The sequence below is a fragment of the Ambystoma mexicanum genome, chromosome 7q (assembly GCF_040938575.1).
Source record: "Ambystoma mexicanum isolate Mex_15411 chromosome 7q, UKY_AmexF1_1, whole genome shotgun sequence".
In the NCBI taxonomy this organism is placed as follows: Eukaryota; Metazoa; Chordata; class Amphibia; order Caudata; family Ambystomatidae; genus Ambystoma; species Ambystoma mexicanum.
Genome location: NC_090941.1, coordinates 355,331,739 through 355,346,888, shown reverse-complemented (window position 1 = coordinate 355,346,888; position 15,150 = coordinate 355,331,739). Strand labels below are relative to the sequence as shown.

Below are 15,150 nucleotides of genomic sequence, written 5' to 3'. Positions count from 1 at the left end.
TGTTGTCCTTGAAGGACACATCCCCAGGCAGACGTGGGCCTGGCACACCAGGTGAGCTCTGAGCCATGGGGCAGCTGAGCCTACTCAATGGGTGGGCATTGAGGATCCATGAGCAATGGCCAGGTTTGCTGGTACAGCGTGTGACCTTCCCTCATGTCCAGGTCCCTGGAGATCGGACCGGGGAGGCCAGGCTGGGGGATGAGTGACCTGCCACCATTGTCATGGAAAGCCCCATCCCACCGCTGCAGAAGATTGCAGGCAAGCTCCCCGTGCTGAGCTCCAGGAACCCATTTGTTGAAAACCCTGATCGTCTTGGCCCAACTTCCAAGTGGAGAAGCCAGATGGGGCTCTTGGCAGACTTGCCACATGGCCGGGAAAGGCAACACTACCTCCCCAGCCTCTCCAGCACCAGCAGATTAGGGCCAACATATGGAAAAAAAGCTGCAAGTGACTCTTGGTGGTTGATCTCTCGGCTCACTTGTTGATGAAGAACACAGCTGCCTGCGAGAATTAGTGTGAATTGTAGTACACATTGATCATCAACACTTCTAATTCACTTTTAAGCCTGGGTCCCTCCCAGGGCTATGCTTCTATGAGAGTTGCTTGAAATACCATCACCCTGTGGCCTCTCCCAGGGGCATGGCTGGGGCCATAGCAGGGACCTGTTCCATTTGCCCCCCTATGGTCAGACACCAATCAGCATGTTGGCAGGATCCCAGGCATGGAGGCCTGTGGCTGGCATGTCCTGGCCTCCACGTTTCCCCGTCATGGGATCAGGAGGGTCAGGTGTCTGGTATGCCCTGGTGGTGTTGACTATGAACTGACTCTGACCTTAGATAAGTCATGGTGTCACACTGAATTTAGGTATATTACTAAGTGGAGGAAAAGAAACTAACTATTATTCCCTCAGTGATGGCGAGTGAAGATGGAAGAGCCTAGCACTGAATCCCCATCAAGTGGAAGGCACAGGAAATGTGGCATACAGAAGAGTGACTGTCCGGTATGTCTCAGGGAACACAAGTCCCTCTGATCGAGGCTGACCCCATGGGTGGTGTTGGGCCAGAAGCACCGCTAGCGTGTCTGGATCGGGTCTTCTTGGTGTAGGGTTGCTTGGGAATGCAGCCCAAAGTGGGTGGTAAACTCCATCTAAGGCTAAATAAGGACAGACACCACCCACAGTTTGAATGGCGCATGGGTGCTGATTGGCTGGGTTCCTGCATAAGAGTCATGGCTCATGAAGCTAAAGACCCATTTATCACTGGATCTGAAGAATCGATGAGGAGGAAGAGAAGAGATGCCCTCACCCTCTCTGAGATTACCAGAGATGCCTTCAGAGTAATTGATGCTGCCCAACCCTTTTTCCAAGTGTTAGGAGAGCCCCAAAAGGACATCTCTCTCCCCTAGACTGGTGGGTCCAATCAGACTCAAGACAGCCTGCATTTTGAGCCACGATGAGCTGTGACCTTCACCAGCTGCACACCACCAAAACCCTGGGTCCTGTGCCCATTGTGCAGAGCATCAACTTCCAAAGTTCGAATCCTCCCGAAATGTTGGTGGACTCCTTCTGGTATGCTTGAGGCAAGATTCCATTCCTTGGAGTCCCCTCACCAGAGTGATGGACCGAGAAAGTGAGAAACAATTGACCGGGCTCTAACCATTCTTCATTGGTGCTTTGAAAGGGTCACCAAAATCACAGAACCATGAACAATCCTTTGCCTGGTGCCTCTTCACTTGACTGCTGCTGAGATCAATTTCAGTGTCCCTTCTTTCATCTGCCTGACAATAATCCGGTGACCGGGTCTGCTGTTGCTGCATCGTGGGAGCATCATGCTGCATCCTCTTTTGCATATGTATGGTACTGTGAGACTCTTGGTAAAACCTTTGTAGAGTTATTCTGCTGCTTCTGGGTTGCTGCAGAGCTGATTCATGTGTTTGGGAATTTGCCCATCCACGTTCGCCCAGGCCCAATGCCGGTGTGCCTTTAGGGAGCCTTTCCTGAGGTCCCTATATCTTTCTCCAACAAATAGTGTTACTCACCTGCTACTGAAGACTTCCCTCTGCAACATTTGAGTTTCTACAGCTTGTGCCTTGCTTATTTTGCCATCAAATCTGACAGTGAGAGACTCATACCTAGATAGGGATGTACTACCAAAGCCTAAGGCCTCTGTGAAATTATTACAAGCATTTACCTGCTTTATGTTGGTATTGTTTCATTAATAATTCTTACCTGGAACAGATATTTTAAAAGGTATTACAAACGTGTTTTATTTACCTTTGAATTGCTTGCTGCCATTCTACAATTATTACAAACGTGATTTACTTACTGTAAACATTGCATTAGTTGTTCTAAGTTACTCATTATGTGTGATAGTACTTACCTTTCTGAAGAATTACCTTTACCTTATATATGCAAATAAACCATTATTTGCATATACCTCTTAGTTTGTCAGTGTTTCTTTGGTCTATGTGTATACTCTAACTTCTTTGTAGTGCTCTTCCTCACTCCTAAGATCAGTATGACTGATACGCCATTGCTACCACCAAAACGTGTGTGGTACACTAAGAGTTGGAGCCCTATGTCCTAAGTGTGAGCCTTCTCAAGTCCTTCCTTTGGCAGACTTTTTTAAAACTCGTTCAGTTGATTGAAAGGGACTCGGGTTCACATCCCTGAAGCTGGAGAGGCAGAGACAAGCCCCCTCGTGGCATCCAGTGCGGTAATGAAATGTTCCTTGGGAAGCCAGCCAGAGCCCCGGGGAGGGCTCTCTTTTTTTAGTGAAGGGCAGGGCACCCTGGAAAATTTTGCCCCTAGAAAGGAGCCCAAACCTTGGAAAGCATTGTGGTTCCAGCGGCGTTGTGTGAGCTCTGACTGCTCCTTGAAAATCTGGCTGAGATGGTGTAATCTTGCGCTGGGCTGTACCCATATCTGCAGCATGTGTACAAGGTGAACAACCTCTGTCATGCTGAAGCAATGTAAGTAAGGGAAGCCAGCCAGCCAGATCTGTAACTTCAGGATATGAATTGGTTCTAAAGGCTCGGTCAGTCAGGCTGGAGAGTGAAGCAGGGCTGGATGTGCATAGTAGCTGGATGAGGCATCTCCCCTGGGGGTGGATGAGAATCTGGACATGAGCTGTGCCCTTCCTGTGGATCGCCCGTAGCTGCGGTGGTAGCATATCTCTGCCCCCTCCCAGAGTTTGGGGCCAGCGTTCTGCCTCAACCGACTCCTAGCAGCTGACTTAGAACTGCTGCAGACCAGGGGAATCCAACTGTTTACTGAAAACAAAGCATTGTGAAGCCTTGTGGCAGGTGCTGTCGCAAAATGTGATTTCTGCCCAGTGCTCGGAATGTCAAAATGAAGAAATTCAGTGAAGTGTGTGTAAATGGTGGGAATAACTTTTACTCTCTTCGGAAGTAACTAGGACTCTCTTAAATTTCTCAGTCATAGTGATCCTACCGCTGCATAGTCCTACTGCCAACTATCCCTGTTGGAGGAGTTTTGTATAGGAGAGGTCTGTAAGGGGAGAGGCAAAAAGTATATAACATCTCCATGTATGCTGAATATGGTCTAGAAGCTAGGTGTGCAAAGAAAAATGGTGAATCGAAACCAAACATTTCCAGATGAGGTATTTTTTGGTTCAACAAAACCTCATTAGGAAGGTGGGGTTGCTACCTGTAACAAAAACAAACCCTGCACTGTTTTTGACAGACCAAGATCAAGCTGAGAGAGAAGGCAGACACAAGGCAGACACAGATGAGCCTTGCAAATTGCTTGCAAGACATGCTCAATGACTCAGTCTAATTGGGGATCTTCAAGGCATCATAATCTCTGCATTGAGGCACATTTAAGGTTCATTATGAATGACAACTAACCAGAGATGGAATAGCAATCAAAAGAAGACTGCCAAGATTAATGAATCAGACAGAGCACTTCAGGATGCTTGCCAGATTTAGGACCTGTGACGAGCTCTGGAACATGGATGTTATGGTGGTCACAGCAATGGAGGGATATTTGTACCCGTAAACCATGCTCTCTCAAAATGGACTCCTCAATTGATTCTGTTCAGGGATATTGAATAAGACTCTTAACTGTCAACTTGATGTTTGTTTTGGAACGTGACTACAAATGGGCACCTGCCCTCCAGTATTATAGGCATCAGAGGATAATTGTATATGTAAATGTTAGTAATATTAGATATATGCTGTTAGATATAATATTGTTAGGAGGTGTCTCAGGTGATTTATTTCTACATATAGGCTCATGTGTAGTATGTATTACACCAGGTATGCATTAGTTGTACTAAGTTCCTCATTGTGTCTTATATTACTTACCTTTCTGAAGAATGACCTTTACCCTGGTGTATATATAACATAAACCATTATTTTTATATAATATTTAGTGTGTCAGTGTTTATTTGGCCTATGTGTATACTCTAAGTTCTTTGTAGCTCTCTACAGTCCTTCCTCCCTCCTAAGATACCTCCCTAGCCCATACTGCATTTCATTTTCATGGGGAACATGGCTCTAAATTATTTGTAGACAACATGATTCTGGGTCAGGATTTCATAAGTAGCAGAGCAGCTACCTTGCTGAGATCTATTGAAAGTCATCCTCTGATCCACGCTTTTGTCAAAGGTGCCCTCTGTGGTGACTCCGCCAATCGGGTCTCTGTGCTCTGTGCCGTGGGGCACACAGGCAACTCCCACCTACACTGGGTACACCCGTGGGGGTGTGAGCAGTCCAGGGAGTGCCCTTCTCCATTTCCAGTCAGCCTAGCAGACCAGATGGCCTTGGCCATCTGGTGGCATACTGGCAGGACCCAGCCCGTGGGTGGAGGGACGAGAGGTTTGGTCTTGGTTGAGGATGGCAGCTTAAGCCCCGGCTCCTGTGTACAGAGGTGGCCTGGACCCTGAACGGTGGTACATATATGTTTCTACTAATGTATTCAAAATCAAGAGTTTTCTAATGTTTTTTGGGGGGGTTTAATTAATTGTTTGGTGATTCCAGGCTAAACTGCTAAAGTGAATGTTGTTTTACCTTTTATGATGCACTTTACTCTCATTTTAAAGTGTTAGCCAAAGTTAAATAAGTCAAGATTCATATGTACCACACTATTTTCCCCATGTTTACAGTTCAACTTTTAGCCCTCCGTACAAAAACCTGCCTGACAATATCTCACACAAGATAATGTAACTTATTCATATCAAGTCCATCTATCACCTATTTAGTTATTTGTTTTTGATTTACTCTTCACAATGATTGTTCGTGTTACAATACAGTCTACATAGACTGTGGTCTGGAGACCATCAGGGAAAATCTCAATTGACAAACAAGCATTGCACCTATGTGACAACCAACAGGGTGCCACACTTCTCCCAGGTGGCCAGACATAGGGCCTCATCACGTCTTTGGCGGTAACTCTTAAATCCGGTGTTCGCGCTATTACCGCCGGATTTAAGGGTCTGCCAAATCAGGACTTCGGTGGATTTCGCCCCAGCTTTTGGCTGGGGGGAAATCCGCAGAAAATTCACGCTATTACCGCCAACGAGAAATCCGCCGGCGGTAAGAGAGTGAATTTTCCCCATTGAGCCCAATGGGGAATGGGGCATTCCCGGATGGGCTCAATGGGGAATGGGGAATTACATTACCGCCAAACTCATGATCCAGCGCTATTAGCGCCGGGGAGTTCAGCGGTAGGGCTAATACCGCCGGCGGTAATACCGCCGGCGTTACCGCCAAAGTCGTGATCAGGCCCATAGAGTGGAGGGAACGTGAGAAAATAACAACAACAGGTGAGAAACAAGTGGACGTGTGGAGAGTTGTAGTTGGATGGATGGCGTTTGCATGGAGCAGAAAAAAGAAGTTGCCTGTGGACAGGCCCAGGTAGTGAGGAAGGAGGGAAAGACAGAAAGCAAACTGAAGGACAGCAGGATTTAATTGGTAGCAAACTCACAACATAGATAGTGTATTAGCTGACTTAGTTAGCAAAACATACATGACAGTAATATGATGGTTATAAAATGTCAATGTTTTTGAGATACTAAACTCAAAATAGCTGTTGCCGAAATTGAAATTGCTACTTTACAAACATTCCCCATATCAGCACCAAAGAGTGTTGATCTTCTTTTAGAAGGCCATCTGATTATCCGTATACCTATGCTCCTCCGTGCTTTCGTTCCAGTAGTTTAGCACTAGCAATCCAATAGAATTTGCCTAATGCGTGGGGATGCTCTTTATGTAGGATTTGCATCATTGCAGCGGGACCTTTCACATTGTGGATAGTTGGCAATATGACATTGAATGTGATTTGTTATGCACCGGGGCCGCTGGACAAAGATGATTTTGTCCTGTGAGAACAACAGTCTAAAAATAGATCTGAGATTCTGCAGGACACCAATGACCATGCTTTAGAACTGGGGAGGTATGTTCTTGTCTGGGTCTGCATGTGACTAATAAAGAAGTCAAATTCATCTTGGATCGAAGAGTAATTAACATTGTTGCGCCACCTGACTCACTAGATGCTGCCTGGCCCTCTCCTCCCTGCCACCCGGTACAACTGTATCCCTCCTCTGTGCCCCTCTGTATTCCACTCCCGCTGTATATCTGTTCTGTAGCTACCTCTGAAAAGAACTACATTATGCATCTGTACGGGTGTATACCTCTGTAAAGCACACATTGTGTATCTTTAATGCTGAATACCTCTGTAAAGAGGTCCATTGCTTCTCAAAGCTAGGTCTGCGCTCACTAAATACCATAATAATACTACTACTAATTATTATTATTATTATTGTGTTAAAGGCATTTTTAAGTCTAGGACACCATTGCAGTCGAATACATTCAGTAATAATGAACCTAATAAGTGTTCTCCTATAAAACCTTGTATTTTCTGAGCAACAACAGAATGGAGCATTACTAGATGATAGTCAGAAAACGTATGTGACAATTAATTCTAAAATCACATTTGCATGTTCACACAGAATGAACAAATAATCCATACAAAACAGCATTTTATGCCTAATACAATGTCAAGATGATTGTATGACATTATGATTAAACAATCTCCAGCTGTCAATAATGTCAATGTCCAGTAATATATGAAATGTAATGAATATGAGCACACATTTCTTAGGATATATTTATGCTCACATACGACAGAATAACTATTATGTCTTTCTCAGTATCCTGAGTGGCTGAATTTCAGAGCACTGCATTCTTGAGCACTCTAGACAAAGAAAAATGAAGGTTTCTCATGAGCATTAACCAAGTTCAGGTAAATCTATTTGGTCATACCCTAAATCACTCTCAATGATTAGGGGTCTGGTAAAATGGATCATGTGAGTTCATACTGAAGGGTTATATGAGACCTGCACCGTTGAAGTTTGTGATTTGTTTGGTATGCATAGGTTGCTACAGCATTCAACTAAGAGTTAGAAAATGTACATTGTATTTCATTGAAGGAGAGGCAGAAAAGAAAACTAGGCTTTAATTTAAGGCATTTAAGAACATTGAAGTAGTATTCATTTGAGGGAGACATAGAATATAAAAAAGGGACGTTATGGTTAAGTTTGACTAATAAAAACCTACGAAATTCAATGAAAAAACTTTGCTAAAGGGACATAATGGTTAAGTTGCGCTTGTAAAAACCTATGAAATTCAGTTAAAAAAACTTTGTTAAAAGGACATTATGGTTACAAGTAAAATAAAAAAACCCATACATTCACCAGTTATGGTAAGCTAAGCAACCATAACTCGCGCCACCACCGTGCACTGCTAAGACTAACACTCAGGACATCAAAGATGACATCACAAATATCATTGATATTTCACTGTCATATCTAGGCCAGGTGGGTTTATTTATTGACAGTCAAAAACTTAACATTCAAAAGGTATTACATTTATAGATGTTGCTATTCTCACATTTTCTTACACTACTTTCCTTAGAATATAATCGCATCTTATGATGTACATACATAGGGGAAGAAGCAGGCCTGAAACACAGCAATATTTTTCTGTGTGAATACAATCCTGTAGGTTATACACTGTTAGTAATGATACTGCCTCTTGTTTGCTTACTTTACTCTCCATATATAAACCCCATATTGGTATGCATTGTAGTCTATTTATGTTTTGTGTATTAGTATAAATATGTAGTAAGTTATGCATTATTAGCTACTTAGTACATGTTTCAGAGTACGGAAAAGTCTGATACAGAAGCATTCACCGTTTTATTATATAACTTGGGGAAATTACAAATATTGCACCTCCAGGGTGTATGTTGCAGCCAACACCTACATTTCGGTATGAGTAGGTTCCTGTACTAGAAAGAACACTGCAATAGAATGTTCTTTAGAGCACTACATTGCCTAATGAAGTATGTAGTTTATTACACATCTCCCGATCATCCTTGATACTTTTTTGCCAACATTACATTCACAACCCCTTGTATGAAAAGTAAATGCACATGTGATGTCATCAGTGATGTCATCAAGGACATTTCTGATGTCATCTTTGATGTCCTGGTTGTTAGTTTTAGCAGTGCACGGTGGTGGCGCGAGTTATGATTGCTTAGCTTACCATAACTGGCAAATTTCTGGGGTTTTCCGATTTTACTTGTAACCATAAAGTCCTTTAAAGAAAGTTATTTTTTAATAAATTTCATAGGTTTTTAGTAGCGCAGCTTAACCATAACGTCCCTTTAACAACATTTTTTTCATTGAATTTCATAGGTTTTATTAGTGCAACTTAACCAAAACGTCCCTTTAACAAAGTTTTTTCATTGAATTTCATAGGTTTTTTTTAGTCCAACTTAACCAGAACGTCCGTTTAACAACGTTTTTTTCAGTGAGTTTCATGGGTTTTTACCAGTGCATGATATTATTCTACAACTTACTAATATCATACTTACCCAATATAACAATATTTGTGTCCAATTTACAAAGAGTCACCTAAAACACTGCCATTTCCCACCTTCTAGAATCATTTTTAACACTTCTATACACTTTTTGCAACTATTTCAACTAGTTATGAATCCATAGACGTCTACGAATATCTGACTTCATTGCAGACCTTCCAGACAGTGGCACATGACCATATGCTGGCAGACGGCATGATGACGTCTCCAAGAAACTGTCTGCACTTCACAATAAGATCTGTGCTTCGCGGACAGTTCGGAACTGCATTTTCTACTGATCTAAGAACTTTCAACTTCCCTTCCCTTGCACAGATCCAACACCTATTCCTACTCATTATCCATTAACAATCTAGTACACAGTACATACTTTTAGCAAAACTGCTATTTATCTTAAAATGGCATCAGCTAATGCCATCCCTCCTCCCCAAGTGCCACCACCACTGCTGTAATCAAGGAGCATGAGAAACAGTGCCCCTTACCTTAGAAATAACACAAGTGCAACATTTTCCCTCCATATTAGTGTTTGGTGCCTCTTCCCTCATTTCCCTCCCCACCTTTCGTTCTTAGCGCTCATGCCAAAAATAAAAATACATCCAAAAACAAAAAAAGAAATGTTCCTTTAGGAACCACATTTCACAGTTAAAAAATAGAACTAAAAATAAAAACGTACAGACTCCATCCACTTTATATTTCTCAGTAAAGTACATAAACTCAATAAGATTTTCCAAGATTTCCATATGCATTTTGTGTTATGCTAATGGGAATATTGTGACGTTCATCCCCCGTTGCAGGGACTGGAACGGTGGGTAACGGCCCTGCAGCCCAAGTTATCAGCCCAAGCGAAGCGAGGGTGGATAACGTGGTCTCTGGACCATTATACCCCCATTCAAGCCCCTGTAATGGGGGCTGAATCCCATTAGCACCCTAGGATCCCAAAGTGGGAACCCGGGGTGCTAAAAAAAAGCATTTTAATTCCTACACCCGGATGCCTGCGGCGTTCCCGTGTAGGAAGGAAAATCCTTTTCCAAAATGGTCACCATGGAAAGGGAATGCGGGGTTCCATACAGGGCCCCTCTTCGCTTTCCATGGCAGCCTGCGGAAGGTGAAAAGAGAACCCTATGACCATATTACCACAAGCACATTTTTCTTCCCTTTCAAACCAGTAATAAATCCAATTTTGGGGCATGTGTTGGTGTGTATGAGTGCTTGGAGAGGGTGGGGGATTAAGAGATGGGTCAAATGCTGTATTTGTTTAGGTGGGAGAAGGCTGTGATGTGTTTGCGGTGTCCACGGTCACCGCAGTTGTCCGTGGACATGCTGAACACTGGCCACGCTACTGGCTATTTCACTTTACTATGATGTTGATTTTGGGTCGTTAGTAGATCATTGGGTGAAGAGGGAATGTAATGAAGAGTTTGTGCATTGGTTGTAATTATTATTTTAGAAAATTAATTGAAGTGGATAGGTTTTGAGGTGGTTGTTTGTGTGTTGTGGTCATCCAGTAGGTGGTTGCTTATATGGGTGTGTTATGCTGAAGTTGTTGTGGCCAGGGCCTAGAGTCTTAGTTGCATGGCTGTAGGCCGTAGGCCATGCACCCAAGACTCTTGGCCCTGGCCACAACCACCGCAGCATAATTCTACACTGCTACCAAACATTTTGATTGTGGTATGTTGTCTGCTTAGGGGATATGTTTTCAAAAATGTGAGTACTGATTGGCAGTAGTGTAATAGTTTTTATATGATAGTGAGATGATGTGTGTTAGTTTGTTTGTTGGATTGTGTTCAGATTGTTTGAATTGAAGATTGTAGGCATTTTGGGTTGTATGTATTGGTGAGGTGTTTGTTTGCATGGCTGTGTTATGTTGCAGTGTTTGTGAGTTTAATTATTATATACTTACTGTTTCCTTTGTTGAGGCTGTAGGAAGAGTTTTGGCCAGGCCATGCAGTCAAGATTGTAGTGTGTGGGAACAAGCGCTGCAGCATAAGATACCCATGGAAGCAAACATTTTGGATTGTGGTTTATGGTCAGGTGTTTGCTTGAATGGGAGTGTTATGCTGTGGTGTTTGTGAGTCAAATCATTACATACTTACTGTTTGACTTTTTGTGGACGTATGCAGTTTTTTCATGACATGAGTAGTTGGAGCAGACATTTATTTTTTCAATCACTGTGATAAAAGAAAAAATCAGATGTTAGTGAAGGTAGTTTATACTGAGTATTGCATTGCATAGTAGACATTTCTGTATTTTGTCGACCCTCATATTTAGTACTGTAGAAGTACTATAGTTCAAACCAGTGTACTGTGCAATTTGCTCAGTTCCTGTGTTTGTTGATTAAATCAATGGGTCTGTGGGAAAAAATCAATGCTGTGGTACAATATATTTCTTTCTTTGAGTTCAGTTGGAGGAATTGAATATGTGTATGGTTTTTGATTTTGAAGTGGTGGTAATATTGTAGCAATTAGGTAGCAGTTGGTGTAGTCTTTGATTATTTCTTTTTTCCATTTTAGTGGTATTCATCTATCTGTTCGCTTGTTGCAGATTTTTGGGGCAGTTAGATACCTGTTGGTGTATTCTAACTTTTTATTTCTTGTTTCATTTTAATGATATTCATTTATCTGTTTACTTGTTGCTGAATCTTGGGGCAGTTAGATACCTGTTGGCATATTCTAACTGGTCATAGTTTTCAAGTTCAAGTTTTGTTTATGTTCATACACAGATTAGTTATTACATTTTGGTTTCAAGATTATTAAGTAAGTGTTTACAAGATTTGCTGGTAATCTCTGTTTTAGAGTAATGGTAGTATAATTACACTCAACCATCCACAATTCTTTTTGATATATGCAGTACAGTAACCTGCATTGGTTGTGACTCATACGTGGTAGATTATACCTATTGTTGTGAAGGTTTTCTTACCAAGTGATACTTGACCATGTGTGAATCCAGTCAGCTTGCAGTTGTTTTGGTACCATCTGCCTTATAACATAAAAGCATTACTATTATGTATGTACTATGTGTCTGTATTTGTAAGGTGGAACAATTATCAGAATTGCAGGTACTACATAATCTGCCATGGTTTGCATTTTTTACAAGTTTCTGAAATAGAATAGATTCACAGCTAGGTATGGATACATAGACAAAGCGTTCATTAGGAACGCCTTCTTGTACTACATGCCTGCAAAGAGTGCATGTATGTTTCCACATGTATAGGTATGCTTTTGTTTTCTAGTACTTGTAGTAAGTACATTAGAAATTATTGTGGATCTTTGTGTCAGTTTATAATGAATTTGACCATTCCAGCACAGTATTCCAATGCCTGCCTTATTCCAGAAACACTGTAAGTGTTGTCAGGATTGTTGGCTGCATTTCTATGAAGGACTAACATTTGCAAACACAATTGGTCTGTACCGTGTAAGTAAATGTTGTCAATAATTGGTGGCAATTGGAATAGAATATGTATTGCTAGATTTGAGTAGCAATTTACACCAGTTGTATTTGAAAATTTGTATGGACCTGACAGTTCTGTGTCTAAGTCATCTGTTCGGAGTGTGTGTTGCTTCTTTGAAGAGGTGGTTGAGTTACTTTGAGCAGTAGATTCTTCTTTGGTTGTGGTCCTTGATGAAGTATTACCTTCTTTTACTTTCTTTGGAGGAATAGCTCTGAGATCCTGCATAGTTTGAGTCTAAAGTAGTTTTCTTTTACAACATTTTGCATTTTGCGGAACAGGATAGGTTTCTAGATGGCGTTGTAGAGTGAACACAGTCTATTGTATTCTAGAATGCAAGAAATATCAGCATTTATTTGACTTGCATCAAAGTTGATTAGAAATAGTCCGTCAAGTGTACGTAAGCGTTATAGTGCTACATAGCTCATGCCTTCTTTGAAGACTGTGCTACCCATATCTATCAATGCTTTATCTAGGTTAAGACCTTGTGATTTGTGAATGGTGACTGTGAATGCTAGAGTTAGAGAAAATTGTTCTCTGCGTACATTCATGTCTTTGAAAAGAAGGAAGAAAGCTGTTGAGCGTCCTATCCTTTTAACTTCTGATAGTTTGTCAAAGAGAATATTGACACATTGTTCTGCTCAATGTATGCTTAGTTCAAAATGGCGCTGGAGCACAATGCATTCTGGGAGTGCTCGCAGCCATGTTGGATATTAAGCTAGGCCCTGCATTCCTTGGGGGGAGCTCTCGATTGACCCAGCTGGCAATCGACAGCTGTCCCTAAACTGCGCAGGTGCAATTCCAGAAGATTCAAGAATTAACTCCTTTGTTTGGAGTGCATATATAGGTGGAAACCTGGAGGGGTCAGGTGAGACTTCAGCCAGAGAAGGACGCTCTGTCTGGCCTTCCTGTGAGCTGTAGCACTCTCTTCCTGGCTGTCCCCCCGGAGTCTTCCAGCCGATTCTGGACGAGATGAGGACAACATTTATGCTCACGGTGATGTATTTCTTTTGGTTTTCTTTACTTATGGCCATGTTAGTATTATGAGTTATTTCTATGTGCCTGTAAGCTTTGAATAAATAGCCGTAAAGAGCTGATTATCTTCTAAAGGGTGCGTGGCTGTGAATTATTGTGTCTGTCTGTTTTTGGGTCAAAGTATTTGCTCTAATTGCATAGGTGATTTATGGTAGTTCCGTGTACTTTTCAGAGGAGAGCAATACACACATTTAATGTGGTTGTCACGTGGCTATGTTTGAAAGCCAACAAGTGCTCCATTAACTAGTCCTTGGTCCATGTCAAGGTTACGTTTAAGCATTACTCTACAGTTTAAAGACAATTTTAATATTTTCCCCAAACCAGCTGTGTTAGAGAAGGAGTTTTCCAAGGTGTTTAGCCTTGCTGTGTCTTGGTGACACATGAGTAGGGTCACACGGACAGAGTAGATGAAACAGACAAAGTATATGGAACTGACCATGTGAATGGAATGGATAGAGTGGATGGAACAGATAGAGTGGATGGATCAGTTAGAGTGGATGGAACAGATGAAGTGGATGGAACGGATGAAGTGGATTGAATGGATGAAGAAGATGGAATGGATGAAGTGAATGGAACTGATGAAGTGGATGGAACGTATGAGGAGATCAAACGGGCGGAAAAGATGGAAAGGATTGAAATGATGGAGTGGATGGAAATGGAGTGGATAGTAAGGATGGAGTGGATAGAACGGACGGAGTGGAAAGAACGGATGCAGCGGACTGAACGGATGTAGTGGATAGAACAGATGGTGTGGATGAAACAGATGGTATGGATGGAACGGACGGTGTCGATGGAACGGACAGAGTGGATGGAATGGACAGAGTAGATGGAATGGACGAAGTGGATGGAACGGTTGAAGTGGATGGAAGGATGAAGTGGATGGAACGGATGAAGTAGATGGAACGGATGAATGAAACGGATTGGAATGGATGAAAAGGATACACTGGATAAAGGATAGTGGGTTGGAATGGATAGAATGGACGGAGTGAATGAAAAAAGAAGGAAAAAGAAGGGAAAAGGATGAAAAGGATGGAAAGTAGGGAAAGGATGGAAAGGATGGAGCAGATGGAACAGATGGAATGGATGGAACGGATGGAATGGGTGGAGCGGATGGAATGGATGGAGTGGATGTAGCGGATGGAACAGATGGAACGGATGGAACGGATGGAACGGATAGAGTTGATATATCTCAGTATATCTCTGTACCACTATCTATGCTATGTATATGCTATTTTCCTGTATCCCCATGATATCTGTATCACATGCTATGTATGCCCTCTGTCCTGCTCTCATGCTTGGTCGCAGGCGATTTACTGATATCCACCATATCACACTACTATGCTTACTCTCTCCTATACACCATCATTCAACTAGAACACAACTATACTATGACACATTCGGCCTAGCTGTTCTCATACTAACATGACCGCATGAACACCCCAACATCCTAATAAAACACAGCTAGCTGAGCACATACCGGCTAGCTTAGGCATCTCCTCAGGTCTAACACAGCCGGAACTCAGTCTGTGTGTCCACCCTCCAGGCGGAACACATCCAACTGACATCCTCAACACCACACCTACCGCTAAGAAGCAACTATCATGAAACAACCACACCAGCTGCACACATATCTGGTGTGCCCACGCACCATACAACACTCTCCCCCTCTACTGACTTGAACTGCGGTTCCCAAGGGCGTTCAACCTACCAGCGCTTTGAGGTCATACCAATGATACATAATGTGCTATATAAATGCCAAGTAACATAA

General features: G+C 42.3%; 1 pseudogene; it reads left to right on the top strand.

Annotated features, from left to right (window-relative positions):
• The first annotated feature begins 449 nt into the window (after positions 1-449).
• LOC138529141 (5.8S ribosomal RNA) lies at positions 450-602 on the top strand (annotated as a pseudogene).
• Positions 603-15,150: the final 14,548 nt, after the last annotated feature.